Raw genomic sequence first — 19,909 nt, 5'->3', positions numbered from 1 at the left:
GCACCCAGGTCGGGCATGGCCTTATGTAGGAAAATGTTGAACTCATTACCGGAGTTGAGGTATCCGAAGAGAGTCCGGGTCCATGTGTACTGCTGGAACCCAAAGGTAAAAGCCAGCTTGTATTGGTCCTCCCTACTGACAGGCACAGTCCAGTATCCATTGGTCAGGTCTATTGCAGTGAATACCTGTGACCCCTGGATCTGGGCCAGCCCATGGTCAATGTAGGGAAGAGGCCTCTGGGAAGTATGGACCCATTTGTTGAGCTCCCTAAGGTCGGTGCAGAGTCTCCAATGGCCATTTGGCTTCAATATCCCCAGCACCGGATTACTGAAGGTGTTGTGGATTGGACGGATTATCCCCCGGGTTTTCTTCCCTGGGCTGATCCCGGGAAGGGTAGCTATCCCTTCTCTGGTAATACCCTGGGTTGTGAAGATTTGGGTACCCCTCCACCCTTGGCCTCCCCTCTCCCGGATTAGGTTGTCTGGGCTCAGGGAATTGGGGAAAGAAGGATGGATGATTTTGGGGTTGGAAATTTTGTGGATACCTGGGGAAAAAGTTCTGCCCAGGATTTGGTGAATTTCTGCTCTCCTGTGGGAAGTTAGGAGGGAAGTTCCCTGGGTTAGGTGCTTGGTTGGATCCCCCCTTGCTCTGGAGGGGTCCACACATAACCCAGGATGGGTCGGTTTCCCTTGTAGCGGGGATTTACATAGTCAGGGGAGTGAGGGACCCCATTTGTGGGACTACCTCCTTGACTCCCTGTCTGTGACTGGCCCGAGGGCCTTCTGGGCTTAGAATTATTCTGTGCAGGCAGGTTTTTAGGCCCCCCGTCACCAAATCTAAAATGGTGGCAACCTTTACCTCTGCCACCTTGGCAGCAGCAGGGGTGCCGGTCAGTTTGGAGTTTTTCTGAACATTATTTTTATTTTCTATGGACTTCTGCACCTCATAGATTCGGATTTCCTGTTCAATGACCAAGTCTAGTGATCTTTTCTCATGAAAATTTCTCACTAGCTGGGTCATGATGTATTTGGGCAAGGCATGGAAAAACGTATTAACAAATTCTTTGCTATCCGTGCGCACCCTTTTGGTAATCTGCGCAAAGGCACACTTGTAAATTGTAGGCTGCCTTGCGAGCCTCTTGGGGATTTCTATGAACAGAGAAGTGCTTTAAGATGGCCGCCCTGTAGGTGGACCATCTTGAATGATTTTGATCCTCCAGCCCCGCAAAGAAACTGGAGTATTCTGGGGAGAATGTCCATTTTACGTACTGAATGCAGCTACTGCTGTCTTTCAAATGGAAAGTCTCCATCATTTGCTCAAAGAGCTCCAAGTCTTCCCAAACAGAATACTTGGAGTTCTTATGATAAGGAGTGATGACGCTCCTTATTGCTTTGATCTGTTTTAAGGGGTCCGTCTTGGTTCGGGTAACCCTGGTCCATTCATCCTCTGACTCAGAAGCACTGCACCCAGAGGTGCCCGTCTGATCTTCCAGGTTTTCCCGGATTCTGCGAGCCTGGGAATGGCTGGCAGAATGCGGGGACCTAGTCTCTTGTGTCCTGGGACACTCACAGGAGTCTCCAGATTCCTCCTTGCTGCCTGGATTTGATGGGTAACCCCCCACTGACCTAACTGGGCAGAGGTTTTCAGGATGCCCTTAGTGGGCCTACTCTCCCGGGGTTCCCCACTAAATTGCACTGTACTTGGGTGCCCATACCATATCCATTCCTGGGAGGTACTGGCCTAAGAGCCCCATACTTCTGAATGGATAGTAATCTGCCATCCCTGAGGCTCTGGGCTCATGTGCGTCAGGGGACATGGGGGTGGCAGAGTCCAGGGACTGGGAGAGATGGAGGCCTCTGGTACTAGGGCTCCTGAGATTATGCTCAGGTGTTTCCCTTTCCCAGCGAACCTCATCTCTATCATCCCCTGCTCCCTGTTGCCATGGAAGAGTCTGTGCTTTCAGTTCCTCAATCAAGGCCTTACTAGACTATCAGTCCCTCCTGCATGGGTACCTGTTGCTGGAGCCTATCACTGTGCTGGCAGAGAGCCTCATTCTCTCTGTGCTTCCTGGTTGGTCCTGGAGTACTGGGCCAGTCTTTGCTGCAGGAGGGTTACCTCCTGAGTCCCACCCCTACTGGCCTGCTCCTTTCTTGCCAGAGCATCTTCCACCCTCCTGGTGTGCGCTAACAAGTTTTGATGCTCTTTTTGGAGGTCACCCAGTCCCTGGAGGGCCAGGTGATTTTCTTCCAGCTTGCCTTTTACGTGGCAGACTTCCTGGCCTAAGTGTCCCTTTCCTGAGCAAGAGCCTGCCTCTGTGCCACCAGGTCGTCCCTCTGCCTTTGAAGGGCACCAGCTTTCTGGCGATATTCATCAAACTCTGCCTGGGTATCCAGGTCTTTCAAAATCAATTTATTGCTCTCCTCTTTTTTTTATCCAATTTGCTTTGCAGGGTGGCTACCTTGTGCATGCCCTGTTGAAATCTATCTGTTGCCCCAGCTTTTTCTGTCTCTGCAGTAGGGAGTCCAAACCCTCTTGATACTCATTCTGCAAGGCCAGAATTCTGGTATCCTGGTCTGCCCTTTCCTGTTGCAGGATAACCATGTCCTCTTTTATTTTAAATAGATACTGCCTACTATCGTTTTCTGACTCCTGGCTCCTCTGCAGCCTCTGGGAATTTGAAACCAAATGAATTTAACCTTCTGAAAGGTCTATATGGAGATGAGGCGATTACCATACGTCCAGCAGACAAAGGGGGAGCACTTGTCATTATGAACAGTCAAGACTATCATAACGAGTGTATGGACCAACTTAAGAATACCGATGTATATGCAGAATTGGATAATGAAGCTACCAGTGAAATATTGAAGAACTTAGAAGAACTATTGAAGAAAGCAGAGGAACTAGGTTGGATAAGTGAAAAAACAAGATCTTTTCTCACCAACAGACATTCTAGGATACTGAATTTTTATACATTGCCAAAAATACACAAGAGTTTGGTCAAGCCACCAGGTAGACCTATTGTTTCTGGCGTAGACAGTATATTACAACCATTAGAGCAGTACATAGATCAATTTTTGCAACCTTTAATACAAAAAACGGATACTTACATTAAGGACACCACACACTTTCTGGAAATATTGGGTAAGAATAAATACACAGCTGATTCAATCATGTTTACCATCGATGTGAAGAGCCTTTACACATCAATCCCGCACAATTTGGGCTTGGAAGCAATAGAATGGTTACTCCTTAAAGAGGGAGATTTAAAGGCAATTAAGGAATTCATTTTAGTTCTACTGCAATTTATTTCTGAAAATTCTTACTTTCAGTACAGAAACACATTTTTCATCCAAACATCCAGTACAGCTATGGGGGCATCGATGGCCCCCACATATGCAAATACCTTCATGCACAAATTTGAAAAAGATCATGTCTTAGAGCACGCAGTATGGAGAAATTATATTTCAATGTGGGTCAGGTTCATTGACAACATTTTCGGGATCTGGATGGGTACAGAGGAATCTTTCAACAATTTATTTTATATATCTGAACAGCATAGACCAGTGAATTCAGTTTACACAAGAAACTTCAAAAACTCAAATACACTTTTTGGATGTATCGATACAAATTCAGAACAACAGTTTTCAAACCAACATTTACAGGAAAGAGACGGACCGCAACAACCTTCTCCATCGACTAAGTTTCCATCAACCGAGTCTTATCAGGAATCTACCTTTTAGTCAGATGATGCGAGTGAAGAGGATTGTGAACGATCCAATGGCTTGTGAAATAGAGATTGAAAAAATGGGAGAAAGATTTGAAGCTAGAGGACATAAATCTTCAGAAATAAAGGTGGCAAAAGAGCGTTTGCAGAAACCCACAAACACTGATACTAGGAAAGAGAAGAAAGAACCAAATATGGTTTATGTTTCGTGTTATTCAACACAGAGCAATAAGATCAAGAGTGTGATTAAGAAAAACTGTAGTACATTGACAAGCGACATGAGAGTTGAACATCTGTTCAGAGAATTGCCTACTTTCCCATACACAAGAAGCGCAAATCTAAGAGACAGATTGGTGAAAACGAGACCGGGGAAGAAAAGGATCGAGACCGTAAGGAAAGGGACATATCCATGCTTACACTGCAGTAACTGCAATTTCATAACAAAGGGAGATGTAGAAGACCACCCCCGCACGGGTGAGAAGATCAAATTAAGAGGATACGCAACATGTGATACACCAAATATAATTTATGCGATTAAATGCCCATGCGGCATTTACTATGTAGGGCAATCGAAAAGAGCTGGAAAGCTACGATGGAATGAACACAGATCATGCATTCGGAACAATAATGTGAACTCAGCAGTGGCAAGGCATTGGAATTCGATGAAGCACAATATTAGCCAGATGAGGATACAGATTCTCGAGGCTATTCAACAACGTAACACACATGAAGATGTAGGAAAAAGGCTGAACCAACGAGAAACATTTTGGATCGATCGACTATATTCCCTGAGACCGGGGGGTATAAATGAGGAAGTGAACTTTATGTGCTTTTTGTGAATTCTTTTATAGAACATTGGATAACACGAGAGGGTACACGTCGCGTCCCGCAGGGTGCTCCCTGTGGGACGTAAGGCAGTGATTTCACTGCCATATGTGAAGACCCTCCAGTGGACATCATAATACGAATGGACAAAAATGTACACAGTGACATAGAATATTAATTGGTTCTTACTGGTAAGAAATGGTTCTACAACTGAGCACACGTAAGTTAAGGAAATATATGTAAACTCCAGTAGACGTGAAATTGAATATGATGAGCAAGCTAGAAAATGGTACATATGGATCCAGTGGACATCATAATATGAATGTGAATGGACAAAAATGTATACAGTGTCACAGAGTATGAATTGGTTCTCACTGATAAGAAATAGTTTTACGACTGTGCACATGTAAGTTAAGGAAATATATGTAAACTCTAGTAGACGTGAAATTGAATATGATGAGTAAGTTAGAAAATGGTATCAATATGGATACACTCCAACAACAACTGGCAATTTTTGAATAACCTACTCTTAGATTGGAAGAGGGGGTTTGAGAAATGGCACATTATTTTTCCAATAAATATGATTCCGTTTAGGTCCATAGGACAAGAAAGATCAGAGTATGACACTAGATTATAGGGTTTTGCGAGCACACGGACGCTGAGAGAACACTACCCATGGGGTCCAGGCGCATGCGCGGGACCCCGCGGTATAGTGGCCAACACGCACGCAGGCGCGACAGAGCAGTACACGTTTGAGACATATAAATTCATATCTTTCTGAAAAGAATGTTTTTTTAAATTAAACGATGGTCACAGTGACACGGTGAAGCCAGGGAGAAAGTTGTTTTGTTAAAGATTAATGAATGGAGAGGAGAACGAAATTCCGAGTGGAACATTGCGCGCATGCGCGCAAGAGATTAGTACACAAGTACGCCACAACGGACAGCGGCGGCTCTTTGTGAGCAGCCGCCTTGTCAATACAGCGGCACCTGAGAAAGGTAAGAATACCGAACAAGAGTTTCGTTATACTAAAACCTTGGGAGAGAGATCAGATTCGAAGGATTATAACATAGGGTTCTATATGTATTTATTGAATAGGAACTGCGTACGAGTGCAGGTCAGACATCTACAGAGCAGAGATCTTTTAAAAGCAGAAGACCCACAGGTAGCGACCCATACAATTATGCAATTTAAATTTTCATGAATAATGATAACAATGTTCCATAATGTAGATTTGGTTTTATTTCTCCATTCTTTCTGCATCCTTTCGTGGCATTCCATTTTGGATGACAACTACAATTGGGTATGTGATGATACTATTTTGTTACGGATTTCACTATATGGTGGACGATTGGGAATGTGTTACAACAATGGGATTGTCACTGATTTCATCATTATTAATAGTGTTTAAAGCCCTGATGATGGACGGAAGTCCGAAATGCATAGGCTATAATTTTGAAACACTGAGTGGTCAGGAATAAATAAGGAGACTGAAAATCATAATTGGAAATGTGGATCAATGATTTCAATGATTTCATGTATAATCATAAAAGAAACAATTGAATACAATTTTATACTATTTAGAACACAGTTGGGATCCCGAATAGGGGAGTGTGAGAGAGCTCATCCTGAGATGGAAACTGTCCATTTCTTCTTTTTTGTAGATGTTCTGATTACCCAGTGCCTAGGGTAAAGGACTAGCTCCCAGACATATATAAAGAAAAAAACGAACAACACTATTGAATTATTATAAAAATAAAGCGGTGCCCACCCTACCTCACAATTGCCTACAACCACCCATTCTGGTCCTGCTCAGTCCACTCACCTCTCACAAATAGCTTATGTAAGAGGTGCTCTCTAGCTATCTTGATGTCTACCAGTTTCGTCATTCTGGAAATTGATTTCCTTCCTGATTTACAGAAGTTTGTCATTTTATTTTGCAAAACAAAATTTCCTTAGAGCGTTACTTTTTGAGGGGTGCTTTCACAGCATAACACAGCGTGGTAGACCAACAGGATTAATGTATCCTGTCGGTTAGCACACTGTATTAAGCTGCACAAGTGGTAGTTCTAATCCAGAATCCCGGACGAGCCCCCAATCTGTAAGTGACTTCAATGCAGCACTCCAACTAAGTCAATGGCTAGTCTGGGATGACCAATGGAAGCCCTTATTAATATCTTTTTATGGAAGCCCTTATTTATATATTTTTATGTCAAAGTTCTTTGAATCTGGATGAATGAACCCTTATATAAAGCCCCTCTCTTTGGATCCCCCTGACCTCACTGAGCCAAGAAGTAGGTTTGTTTTGCAAATTAAAAGATTTATTTGAAGTATTAAATATATATATCAAACTTTTATGAATAAAATAATATCTGAATAGCACACTTATGAATATGGACGGTAATCAACAAGGGGTAATATTACAAAATTGCCAATCTCTTTAATCACTTAGGAATAGGAATATGAAGGATACTGTAGCAGAAAATACCTCATATGATTCAAGGAAATGCAATAATGGAAAATAATGCAACACAGAAATAACTTGATATGATTTCAATCAAAAGATAATATGATCGGTTTTTCCCCTGTGACTACTCATTCCCCCCTATGCAATATGAAGAGATGGAAATGGGGGCACACAGGTTTCAGGAATACAATCAAGAATGCAGTTCAATTCCAGTTCCCTCCCTCAAGCTTAGAGAAAACAGGTATGATTTTAAAACACGCTTTAGAAAGTGATTGCAATGGATGCGAAAATCTGCTAAATTGATTTTAATTTACTAAAAGAGATTCAGGATGAGTGATAGTTACTTTAGATTGGTTCAGGTCAACACTAGCAATGATTCATGAATGATTATCAAATTGGAAGCGAAATTCAGCAGTTGCAAACAAGAAACAGCTATTTTTACAAGTGGTGAAATGGAGCTAAATTGCAATTCGCTGCAATTATTCCGCGTGCGTAAATCGTGATTACGGAAAAACTATAATGAATTGCAATGTGGTTTTAGATTTGTTGGAAAGCTTAGGATCTTAGCTTTAAAACCGCTTCTAGGACGTGTGGTTCAAAAGTTACGGATGTTTTTGTGAGGGTAGATTTGCAGAAATAAAGTCAAGATTTCAAATGACAGATTGCACGTTACAGATTTGGAATCAACAGGATAGACACAAGAGCTTGGTTATGGACAGTTCTAGACTAGATACTCACTACTAGCTTTGAAATGGAATGGGCCTCGTCAAAGATCTGGTCAAGAGGTTTGGCTTCACTCTCGCTACCGGACGGTCTCAAGCCCTCGGGGTTCTGCGTTCAGCACTGCACGGCGGTCTGCGGCCTCTTGAACTGGATCTGACGGGTCTTGGATCTGGGTTCTAGCACATAGTTCTTAGCTAGAAGCAAAAAGCACAGCCCGGCTGTTGAATGGTTTGGTTAGGCCCCGTGGAAGTTTAGGGATTAGAATCAGGTTACAAAAGATTCTGAAGGCCTGCTGAGAAGGATTCAGCTTGTGGTTTAGGCCTCTCTGCTTCAAGATTCTAGAGTTTTGGTCTCTGGATCTAGATCTGGAGTCTCTGTCTGAATATTGTCTGGATCTGGTCCGGCAGAGTGATTCGCAGGAATCGGTGAGTAGTGGAAAAAAAGAGTGTCCTATCTGGGTCTCAGCAGTTCCTATTTATGTGTTTCCAAAGTGGGTGTGGAGGCTTATTCTACATGCCCAACCCCCTAAGGATTTGATAGGTCAGAGAATTTTCTGTGTTCTGACTGGAGAAAGGATCAGTGTGTCATGAGGTGTCATCATGATGCTATGTGTATGGCTTAGCTGACATCCCTTCCCTTTGCTTTTACAGAGAAAATCAATTTTACCCAAAAAACATATTTCCCAGATACACAAGTTATACATAATACATATACACATCACAAATTACTTAAGGTACATTATTGTCCAACTCTGATCTTCCTAAGAGATTTAGTTCTGAAATGACAACTTATTCCCGCTTTTGGTGGGTTTCCCAGTATTGGTTCTGCACCAAATTTGATACATGCATGCAGCTCCTCTCTGGGCATATTACTGTACGTTCTTAGGTTCATAGCAAAAACACTGCAGCTGCAAAAATAATAATTCCGGGGTTTGGTCTCAGAACATCACACAGCGTCCAGCTTAGTCTTAAATTGTGGGTGAATTTTTCATGTTAAGAATCCCAAAGTTTCATATTTTTGTCAGCTTGGTAAAATGTGTTATACGCAATTTTATAAAACATATATTTGCTTTCAATTCAATACACACAACGGTTTGTCTCCACCCCCAGAAGCTTGGCTGCCTCAGAGGTCACATGTCCTGTCTCTCCTAGAGCAGTTGTTGACCAGTCACACCCAAATTAGCATTTTCTATTCAGTTGAAAGACTCTATTGTCTCTTTCCTCCTGCTATCAGAGGAATCTCCTCCCTTTTGATTAACATGTCCATGCAACATCCTCTCCTGTTGGTGGGAAGGCCCAAGTGTGAAGGGTTCTCATGAAAAGAAGGCCTCTTGAAGTTTTAACTGCATCAAGTTACTTTCTGATCAATTGTACATACATTCTTGTAATAAAATATAACATTTATAAACTTAAAATAAGCAACATATTTTAAATCAAGTCTTTTTCCACATTAAATCAATGTGTGGCACTCTATATAGCATGTTGATGGAATTCTCTTCTTTGGCATAGTTTGGGTTCAGTTGTTCAATTTTACAAAGAATTGTTTTAAAACACCAGCTTCTGGTAGTGGTGAGTACCGGTATTGCACCCGTTTTGACAGCTTTCTTCCAGCAAGCAATCCTCAAAAGTATTCTTTATCCAGATATAGATACACTTCTGTGGACCTTATATTCACGTAGATTCTTGCGGGAGAATGATGTTGACCACCCAACAAGGAGATTGGATATTTTTAGGTGGTTTGTGAGCCATGATTTCAGCACATTTTTGACAATCAAGAAAACAGATTTTTGAGACAGCTCTGTATTCCTTTTGCAATCAGCATTGCTATTCCCAAGGGGTTTCATGCTGCTTTGTGGGTAGCCCAATGGTGGTTGTTGGCATTGATCTCCTGTGCTCACTAAGATAGGCAAAAGTGGATGGCAGCCTATTTTTCAGGTTTTCACTGCGCATTTTCTGGTGATTTCTGGTGAGCAGCATGCTTTCCAGTGGCCATTATGATGTTTCTGCTGCCAGCAATGCCTAGTGATGTTGCAGGGCTTAGATGAGTGGGTTGAGACATCCCACACTACATTCTGGCTGCAGTATGGAGTAAGACCTGCAGCCAATGAAAAATGTCCTGATTAGCTCCATGGAAAGTAACATTTGAAAAGTCCAGCTTTGGTCCGATTATTGTATAAGCAATAGTCACACAATTAGCATCTTGACAAGAAAAGGAGAATTTGTTTGAGTAGCAACACAAATTAGAATGAAAAGCCTATAACAGCATTTGCTTGTGATGTCTTAGACAGTTTAAAGTCCAAAGAGATTCCTAATGACTTAACTTTATTATTGTTGATTTTCATGTATCCAATAGCAATCTATGGATATAATGTGTCCATGTTAATCTTTAGAGGATCAGTGTATACCAGGAGAAATTTTGTTTTAGTTTGGTTGAGATTCAATCAATTGTCCTTCATCCAGGTCTCCAGTAGGTTAAGCAGGTCCTGGATTCCTTCCACATTCCCAGCAGTCTGCATTGCTGTGAAACAATTTCCTAAAAAAATTGTTTATTGCGGTTATAAATTATTGACCACCTTTCCCCTCCCTCTTTCATTTCTATACCATTTTAGGTTGATAGAAGGATATCAACTTCCCAAAGCTAGATCAGCACTCAATAAATACACACTTATATTAATAATCTGAATAAAAATAATAATAATCAGAAAATCAATTAAGGCAAAATGGAAAGATAATGAGATGAGGAAACAAAGAATCACAAAACTACACAAGATCACTTCTGCTAATTAGTTGACAGATAAATAGATACCATTTTGTTATTATGATGCATAAATAATCTAAAATGTATTGCTTTATTAAGGTATATGTAAATGTTGACAATACATTTTTAATGAACAGAGAAACAAGACAACATGTTGTTGGTATGATGTAGATAACATGTATGTATCATTGCTTTGATAGGACAGATGGCAATGCCTATAATTAATTGTATTTATTGGTAAAACTATATTATTTGAAACATAACACGGTTGGGATATATCATGTCTTAATTGACATTACATACCTTTTGTGATCGTGTAAAATATGTTCTATGTAATTGTGTTTCTTTTGTGTGAATTACTAGATTTGGATTGATGATTAGGAGTGAACAATCAAATATTATTGATTTTATATCCTGGACCTAACTATTTCAGTGACATTGTCGCTGAATTTCTAGATGGCATATTAGCCCTTAGGTGCCTATGCGGGACATTCCTTACAGTTAGTCCTTTGGGCCATGCTATCTGACCTAGGATTTGAACAATCAATCATGGTACTACTCATGTTAAGGTCTAAATTTGGACAGCTATTGTTTCATAACATGAATAAAAGTATGACTAAGTACCTCACTCTCAACTGGTCTGATCATACGGCCATCCTACTTAAGTAAGTAATCTTCTCCAAATATACACGTGAACTTTTCTCTTTATCTTACTATAAAGATCTGAATGATTTTTTCCAAACCTATAATAATGCTCTTTTGGCTATGGTGAAATTTGCTACGCATATAAAAACAAACTCATTCAGGCCTGGCACTCCCAAAACCGATGGTATATTTTAGCACTAAGCTCACAATGCACCAAACTAAGCGTACCTACAAGGAAGTGGCAGTAACATCCTACTTTTCTTTGCTGAACCAGACTCAAAGCAGACCAAACACTGTATGAATCGTCCATTATCTCAGTAAAGAAAATCTTTTAGGCCTCTCAAATTAAGGCTATATATAATTCTACCAAGGTTCTCTTTAACACCTTAAGAACAAGGACAATTCTATCACTAAGTCCATTCTTTTGGCACCTTTAGTAGCATGGTAAAACAATTTACAGGACAAGATATAGAAAGTCAGAGTGGAGAGCTCCCCCCACCCGATCTTTACAGCCAGAACTTCTATTTCTCCAAAACCTAATTCAGCTATGTTGCTCTCGAGTTCCATCAGTGCCTTGTTCTCTTTTAACCCAATTTCCTTAGACCCACACTAATATAATCTCCAGATTATACATTACCATATGCCCTAGTGACCCTTGCCCATCTGCAGAAAATAATGATGGGTCAGATTATTTTATCCATGTCATTTTGCCAAAGCAAATTACTTTGATGTAATTTACTTCAAAATAATTACTTCAATTGTTAACTTCAATTTTTATAATTTATTTGTGGGTTCCCCATGCTCTCCTTTTGTAACGCTCACCTGATTCTCGCAGAGGCGCCGGTCTTGACTGGGCGACTACCGTATCTTCAAAGGTGATGTGTAGCACCCGGTTGGCTCTTTGGGCTGGACCTCTGTGCACTGTATGCCTGACGTGTAGAGTAAGATGTCTGCAGATAGAAAATATGGGGTTAATGAACTGGGGTTATTGGGGTGTCCCTATCTCTTTCCTCTTCTCCTCTCCTGTAGACCCCAAAGGTTAACGCTCTCACCTTAGGTAAGTGAATGCCGAGCTCTCCATCTGCCTCGGGGCAGGGTGTTGTAGCCAGTTTCTTCACTGGATAGGTAGCGCAGGCCTCTTGACTTCAGAGGACTGCTGTCCGTCGTTTACTGCACGAACGGTAAGTTTCGAGTCATTCAAATGTCATTTTAAAGTCTTTAGTAATGATGTCTCTTGTTTTGCAGGGTTCCGGCGATGGCGGATGACGGGCTGAAGTGAGTTGAAGATGGAGCCCGTGTGATGAATAGAAGCGCCTGGAAGCACGTGAGTAAGCGCTTGTTGCCTGCTTCACGATGCGCTCTAACTGTCTTTTTATTTTGCAGGTACGAGTTCGGAGCGGCTGCAGGGTGCCGGAATACCCACTGGATTAGATGTGGAAAGGAGTAATGGCACGTGAGTATTAAAGTTCCCCAATGTCTTTAAACGCACCTTGTTTTGTCTTTCAGATGCGGATGCAGCGCTGAAGGCCTCCGGAGCGTGCGAAGAGTTGGTAAGCTTTTGTCTTTCAGATGCCGGAATGCTAACCTGTTCTTTCTTGTCTTTATAGGTGTTGCTGAAGACTGGATTCAGGATGGTAAGCCTTTGCCTTTCAGATGCCGGAATGCTAACCTGTTCTTTCTTGTCTTTATAGGTGTTGCTGAAGACTGGATTCAGGATGGTAAGCCTTTGCCTTTCAGATGCCGGAATGCTACCCTGTTCTTTCTTGTCTTTATAGGTGTTGCTGAAGACTGGATTCAGGATGGTAAGCCTTTTTCCTTAGGCCCAGGACTGGATGCAGAAGACACGATGAGCGTCCTGCTGCAGAGGGTGCAGAATAACGCAAAGCAAGATTCATCCACCGGGTGTGGTTTAAATAGCCTCCTGTAGTGCTTAGGAGTCTCCTTCCACAGCCACGCCTAAGTAAGAAAAGAGTTCCTGGTAAGAAAAGAGTTCCTGCCTTCCAGAAGAGTTCCAGTGTTCTAAATCTAGGGAGTGGCTCCAGCCCCACCCATCATGAAAAGTAGTTCCAAACAGAAGAGGATCAGAGGCTCAACTGGCAGGTAAGTAAGCAGCATGGTCTGCTGCAGGTAAGTCCACCCAAGCATTATGAGCCCGGCGCTTCCAGCGCTGGGACTGGGCATATTTATGAGCCTGGTGCCACTGGCGCCAGGACTGGGTCCAAAAGGTCCCAATTGGGACTGGTTGGCACTCGGAACCTGGGTTATGGATCTACTTCCAAGGGAGTTGGGAAAACCCTGACCTTTTGGAAGCAGAGATCATGACACCTTTCCCCTTCACTGCTACTCCTACCCCAAACATCTCCCCACCGTCGTGTAAACCTTTAACCCAAAACTATATATTTAAATTGAAGTACATTTCGAAGCAATTACTTTGAAGTTACGTGATACCCAGATTATTATCTATCATCCTGACCAATTTCATAGATCGCACTTTCAGAGAAGGCTGTATTGCCCCCAATGTTAAGAGTGTTTGGATCCCCCTTTATCTAAAAAAAACAGTGCTTAGACCCATCACATGTTCTTTTTACCTAACATTCTGGACAATTAAGGTGTTATGTATCTTCAATCCTATGCTGAAGAATATAAGCCTCTTGGCAAATAGCAGTCAGTATTCAGAACTTGTTGAGTTAAGTCACTTAGACCACAATTCTGGATGTCATGGATAATCCGCTGAAAATACTGGCTAAGGGAGAGTCAAGCCTCTTGATGCTGCTTGGTTGTCAGTTGCCTTTGATACACTTAAGTAGGCCTACCTGCTCACAAGACTGGAAGAGGTGATCAGGGTGACAAGGAAGTGGGAAACTGTATAGAGTCTTCCTTGGAGTCCTGTATTTGCCAGGGCGGATTGAAATCACACTTGTCTGTCAAATGTTGACTACAGTGTACACCTGGGCTGAAGCCTCTCACCAATACTGCATAACATCTATGTCAAGCATCTCCAAAACCTACATTCACAGGCAGGGGTCATATTTGATATGGCCCTCAGCATTGGGCTGACGACATGAGCCGTGTACACAATGTTTCCAAGCAATAGATGCTTAAGGTGTGCACACATACATATATCAGAGATACCATTATGATATGAATGCACACGTCCACCCAAGAAATAGATGCACTAGCTGTGTACATGAATATCTGTCTTAGAATAACAGTAACTCTATGAGCTGGGTGCATGTGTCTATCTTAGTGATAACAGTATGAACTGTGCATTTCTATAGCCTAGAGATTGCTACATCACAGTGATACATTGACGAGCAATGCACATGTCTATCTTTGAGATAACAGTGTGAACTGTGTGCACATGTCCATGTAAAAGATAATTACATGAGCTGTTTACACATGACTATCTTAAAGATAAGGTAAAAATGTTATGTTGCTATGACGTGCCAATAGAGGTGGAAAAGCCTAAGCATTGAAAAGTCGTACATCAGCTAGCACGCTCTTCTGAAAGTTGTAATTGCCTTGTGAAAGCACCATCTGCATGAAACACGGGTTGACATTGACATGATAGATGAATACAAGTGACTATTACTTGTCTTTTATAATAACATTTTCCAACCAAATTGCTTCAAGTGCTTAATAAATTGGCACAATCAAGAGTTCTGACATTATTATTTAAAACAATTGAATACTCGCAATAGCCCCCTTATCATTGAACCATATGATTGCTGATACTAATATGCAGTGGCACAACAGCCATTGGGCAAATGGGGCTTTAGCCGCCCCCACCCCGTACAAAATTTTGGATCATCTTGACTTGACCTGGCTTACCTACACAGCCATGGGCAGGCAGGACAGGGTACAGACGGTAAATAGTGCTTGGGGTGCACTGTTAACCAAGGACCAGCAATTATGAATTTAAAGCATTTCATTGGTAGAAACTATGTTTGGTTGCATACATATCTAGGTAATTGAAATGGTGATGGGATGTTAGTAGTTGCATGTCTGCGTTGCGATTGGAAGGTAGAAACGAACAGGTGACAGCAGTCCTTAAGTGTGTGGTTTCAGATGTTAAGGGGAGAATTAAATGCTTTTAACATTAAGGGCCCAATTCATGGAATAAAATTGCGCAGAAAAAGGGGCCCTTACGTGGAAAACGCACGCAAGCGCCCGCTCGCCGATTCATGGAACACAATGCGCGGGGCTTACCCGCGACTTGAGCCGAATCCCTGCGGGTCCAACATGTCACTGCGACATCACAAATGCCTTGCGCAAGACGCCCAGAAAAGGTGCATACCGTCTTGCGCAGTCACTTAAAAAGGGGGCGGAACACGTGCAATGGGGAACAACAAGCGTAAATGTGGGCGTTACATGGGAAGTACCACAGTAAAATACCTCCAATGCCCACACGCGTGCTAACAACACGTATTCATGGTAAAAAAACAGGGCTCACCAGCACATGGAAAAAAGACGCACTAATCCGGAAACACGTCCGCCACGCGAAAGCAGACGTAAGCATCACTGCGCACTAAAAACAATGCATAAAAATGGCGTGCGAAAAACCAACGTGCGTTTACAGCTACGGTGAATGTCCCATTTTTCGCAGCGGTGATCGTGGGACACTGCAGGAGGAGGAGGATAGCCAGGGCACACATTTGATTACCCAAGACAAGCCTTTATGGGATGCCTGATGACCGGGTCTATGGCAGGTTTATGGTTCCACCTCATATAATATTAGATCTGATCACGGAGTGGGAAGATGACCTCGCATCACCTACCCTGTGCTCCCAAGCATTGAGTCCCTTGGAAAAGGTGCTCAATGTACTGCATTTTTTGGCCACTTGGTCATTTCAGCGGACAACTGCTATAGTCGGGGGCATTTCACAGGCCACGCAGTCACACTGCCTTCACTAGGTGTTGGCAATCATGACTGCATGCCCCTCAGTCCGCGATCAAATATAGAATGCCAAAAACACCCACAGAAATGCAGGCCATGGTCCAGGACTTTTATGGGGTGGCGCACTTCCCTAAAGTGCTTGGTGCCATCAATTGCACCCATGTGACCCTACGTCCACCTAGGGCCACAGGGCACATCTATCACAATCGCAAGCACTGGCATTCCATCAACCTGCAGGTTGTATGCGATGCCAAGAGAATCATTACCTCTGTATATGCAAACTATCCAGGGTCCACCCATGATAGTTTCATATTCAGAATTTCACCCCTACACTGGGCCATGGAAGATGGGAGGCATGGCAACACATGGCTCATTAGTGAGTACAAATGGCCGTGCAAATGCATGCATGTCTCACATAGGCACAACCACACCACTGACAACCCATCTCACCTCCACAGGGAACAGTGCCTACCCTCTGAGCACCTACATGATGACGCAAATACGGAACCCCATCACACCACCCCAGGTAAAATATAACGCAACCCATATTGCAACTATGGCCATCGGGAGCTCAAATTCAGAGTGCTAAAGTCGCGCTTCCACTCCCTTGACCACTCTGGTGGTGAGCTACTATATGCACCATCAGTAGTGAACAGGATCATTGTGGCAGCATGTGTCCTGCACAACGTTGCAACATGGCATGGCGTACCAGTGGACATGGTGGTGCCCCCACATTGCCAACCACATGCACAGTGGCTGCGCATGGGAGGGGAAAGGGCACGTGGCGAGGCTGCCCGTACCCAGCTTGTGGCACAATTTTTCACCTAAAATCCAACTCCTGTGGAGTGCACACAGCCCTGGCACATTCCAGGTGACATTCTATGATGACAAAGGGGACAATCGTCTGTCCCAACCTTAACAACCTGAGAATGTGTCCTTGTAAGTGCAACATTGTGTGCATCCCTTAGTACTAAAAGTATCTCAATCAGATGTGCACACAAGAAACACATGGAAGATGGAGTATGCCACTAACACCATGCCAAAGTACACATATACATTCCGATATGTCACCTAAACCCTCCCACACTTCAAGTCACCTGGTTGACACACCATGCCATGGCATGCAATGCCCAAACTGGGAAGTAAATGGCCAATACATAACACTACTGTCACAAAGTGCTCAAAAATCAACAGGACACGTTCACAAACTCACTCTCACTCGTCTATCTAATAATATACACAGGAACATCAAGGAGGGAGGAGGTGCAGGGTGCACGTCAACACCCACATTTGTGGATGTTAAAAAAAACTTCATGGGTTAATGGGCTGCACGGCTATCATGGATCGGGAGACCTGTCGCTGCTGTCGCCACCCTCTAGTGTTGCATCAGAATGTGGAAGTGGTAAGGGATGATCACCACATATAGCACTGGTCTGGTCCTCCATGGCAGTGGCCATGCGGGACTGCGATGCTTGCATCTGCAACATGATAGCTCGGAGGTCTCCATACAACACCTCATGGGATGTACACTGTTCCTCCATGATGGTACGAGTCATCAGTTGCATCTGCTGTTCAGACAGTCTACTGCTGGATGCCTCAAGTGCAGCCAGTGTAGTCCTGAGGGACCTATACTCTAAACTCAGGGCTTCCCTGTGGGTCCGACCCTCTGCAGCCATGGATGTGCACAGAGCCCTCAGTTCTGCCCGTCGGCTCCTATTGATGGCCACCATGTTCATCCTGTGTGAGCGGCATGTGGACCGCAATGCCTGCTGCTCCACCTGTCGTGCTGGGGGTATCATGGAATTGGCCACCCTATCCATGCCCTGAGCCAACATCTCATATGAAGCAGCCTGTTGTTGTGAAACAGCATACATGGACTGCTCCCATACAGTATCGACAGCTAACATAAAGCCACTGCATTGGCGGACTCCACGCCTGCCTGAGCCAAGGGTACCTGGCCCTTGATGTGATAGCACTGTCTGTGGCTGCAAGACTGCATTCCTCCCTGGATCAGCTGCCCCAGGACTAGGAGTCAATACTGTGTAGCGTGACCCTGCAGCTGTAACCACCGCAGACCGACGTACAAACACTGACTGGCCCTGTGAGGGGTCCCCCTTTCAGACGTTTGGGATACAACAGCACCCACAGTCGATGCACTCACCTGCGACGGCACAGAGGTATCCATATCCGTTTCACCACCAGAGTCAAAGGTTTCATCAGAGGCGAACTCAGACTGAGTCAGGGCCGGGATGGATTGTAGTACCAGTGGATCTTCATGGGATACCACACCACGTCCTCCACTCGTGGTCAGTATCCTGTTCCTCCTCCACCCCCTCCTCTGCATCCAGTACCTCATCACCTGTACATGGACAGAAACATACACGAAGAGCCATGTAAATAGCATAGCTCACACACATAGGCATCACAATGTCATCATGTAACACATCAACCTGCCATGTCACAAACACCCGCACGTCTGCAGTGTCAATGCAAGTGAAGGGAGCATGAAAGCAGCCATGGACGTGTGTGAAAGGGCTAAATGCAACATGTAGTAAAAGGTGCACAGCACCTGCTTCACACACAAGCAGCTGACTGGCATAGTTCATTCACCTACATCACTGATGCAAATACACATATGCCACTTAGCATAGCCATGCCTGAACTGGACAACTGCATGAGATGGAACTTGCTGACTACTGTCCCAGACCCATGTATAATGGATGTGACATGACATGACATGTAATTCACAAACTCAATACACACAAGTGTCACAAGGTGCTACGATGCAAGGGTGGTGGGATAGAGTGAAGCCAGACACACCCATGCCATGAGGCCAGGTCACATTGACATCACACGGGTGAATAGGCATGGTGGAGGTGAGACCTGGGGTTGGAAGTGGGAATGGGCAGTGCAGTACATGGGAATGGCATACTAACAAAATACAACTACATAATCAGCAATGAAAATGTGGTGGCCTGGTGGAAGTTTAAGTGCAGACATCAGGTGTCAATTGCTGGTACAGGGCTGTAGGGATACCGTAAACAGCCACAGAGTGTGGGGGATAACAGGGAGGCAGTTCATGGGTTCAACTGGTTGCTAAGAGGCCTGTGTCGGAGCTCAGAGTGTGGGTAGGTGACTACTGCCTTCTCTCAGTCATCCAGGACTCTAGCAGGGGAAAGGAGGAGAGAAAGCATAACACATGAGGAAGCATCAGAAGTGCCTCCAAACCCGGAGAAGGTTCACCTCCAGTCCCATTGAGGCAGGGAGGCTGTGCCAGAGGGAGGCCCCAGCCAAATATTAGACATTAACCACCAACTAATTTCTATGAGAAGTTACTGACCCTGAGTGAGAAGGAAAGGGATGATCAAACACCATAAGAAGGAAGCAAATTTGGAAGATGGAGTTGAAGGAACTGCGGCACCAGGACCCATAAGGCCCTGTGGACAATGCACAGGGATTGGAAATGAACAGTTGTAGCCACTGGGAGCCAGTGCCATCATCAAAGTCCTAGGGAGATACAATGCCTGGCCCCAAGACAAAAGGACAATTCCCACAGTCCAGGTCTGTGTGAGTTGCAGAGGGAAGAGAGTAGAAGCACAGAAATCTTAGTAGAGGCTGTTACATTACCCCACCATAGATGTGACCAGTCCTCTGGAGACAGTGAGCTGCTGGGGGAAGGAGAGGAAAGGAGGTATACCCCTGAGGAAGTGCAGCTGGCAGGGTGACCTCTCAGAGATGTCAGAGATGTGCGGAGAGAAGGCGAATGTGGAGTGGAAGATTGTCACAGGCTATCCGCCATCACAGATTGGAGCAGGAATAGGGCCAAGAGAGGCTGGACAGAAAGTGACATGGAAGTAGTGAGCAGGTGTGG

Source organism: Ambystoma mexicanum, chromosome 6q (assembly GCF_040938575.1).
Source record: "Ambystoma mexicanum isolate Mex_15411 chromosome 6q, UKY_AmexF1_1, whole genome shotgun sequence".
NCBI classification, from domain to species: domain Eukaryota; kingdom Metazoa; phylum Chordata; class Amphibia; order Caudata; family Ambystomatidae; genus Ambystoma; species Ambystoma mexicanum.
The sequence above is the reverse complement of the archived record's forward strand: the minus strand, read 5'-3'. Positions refer to the sequence as shown.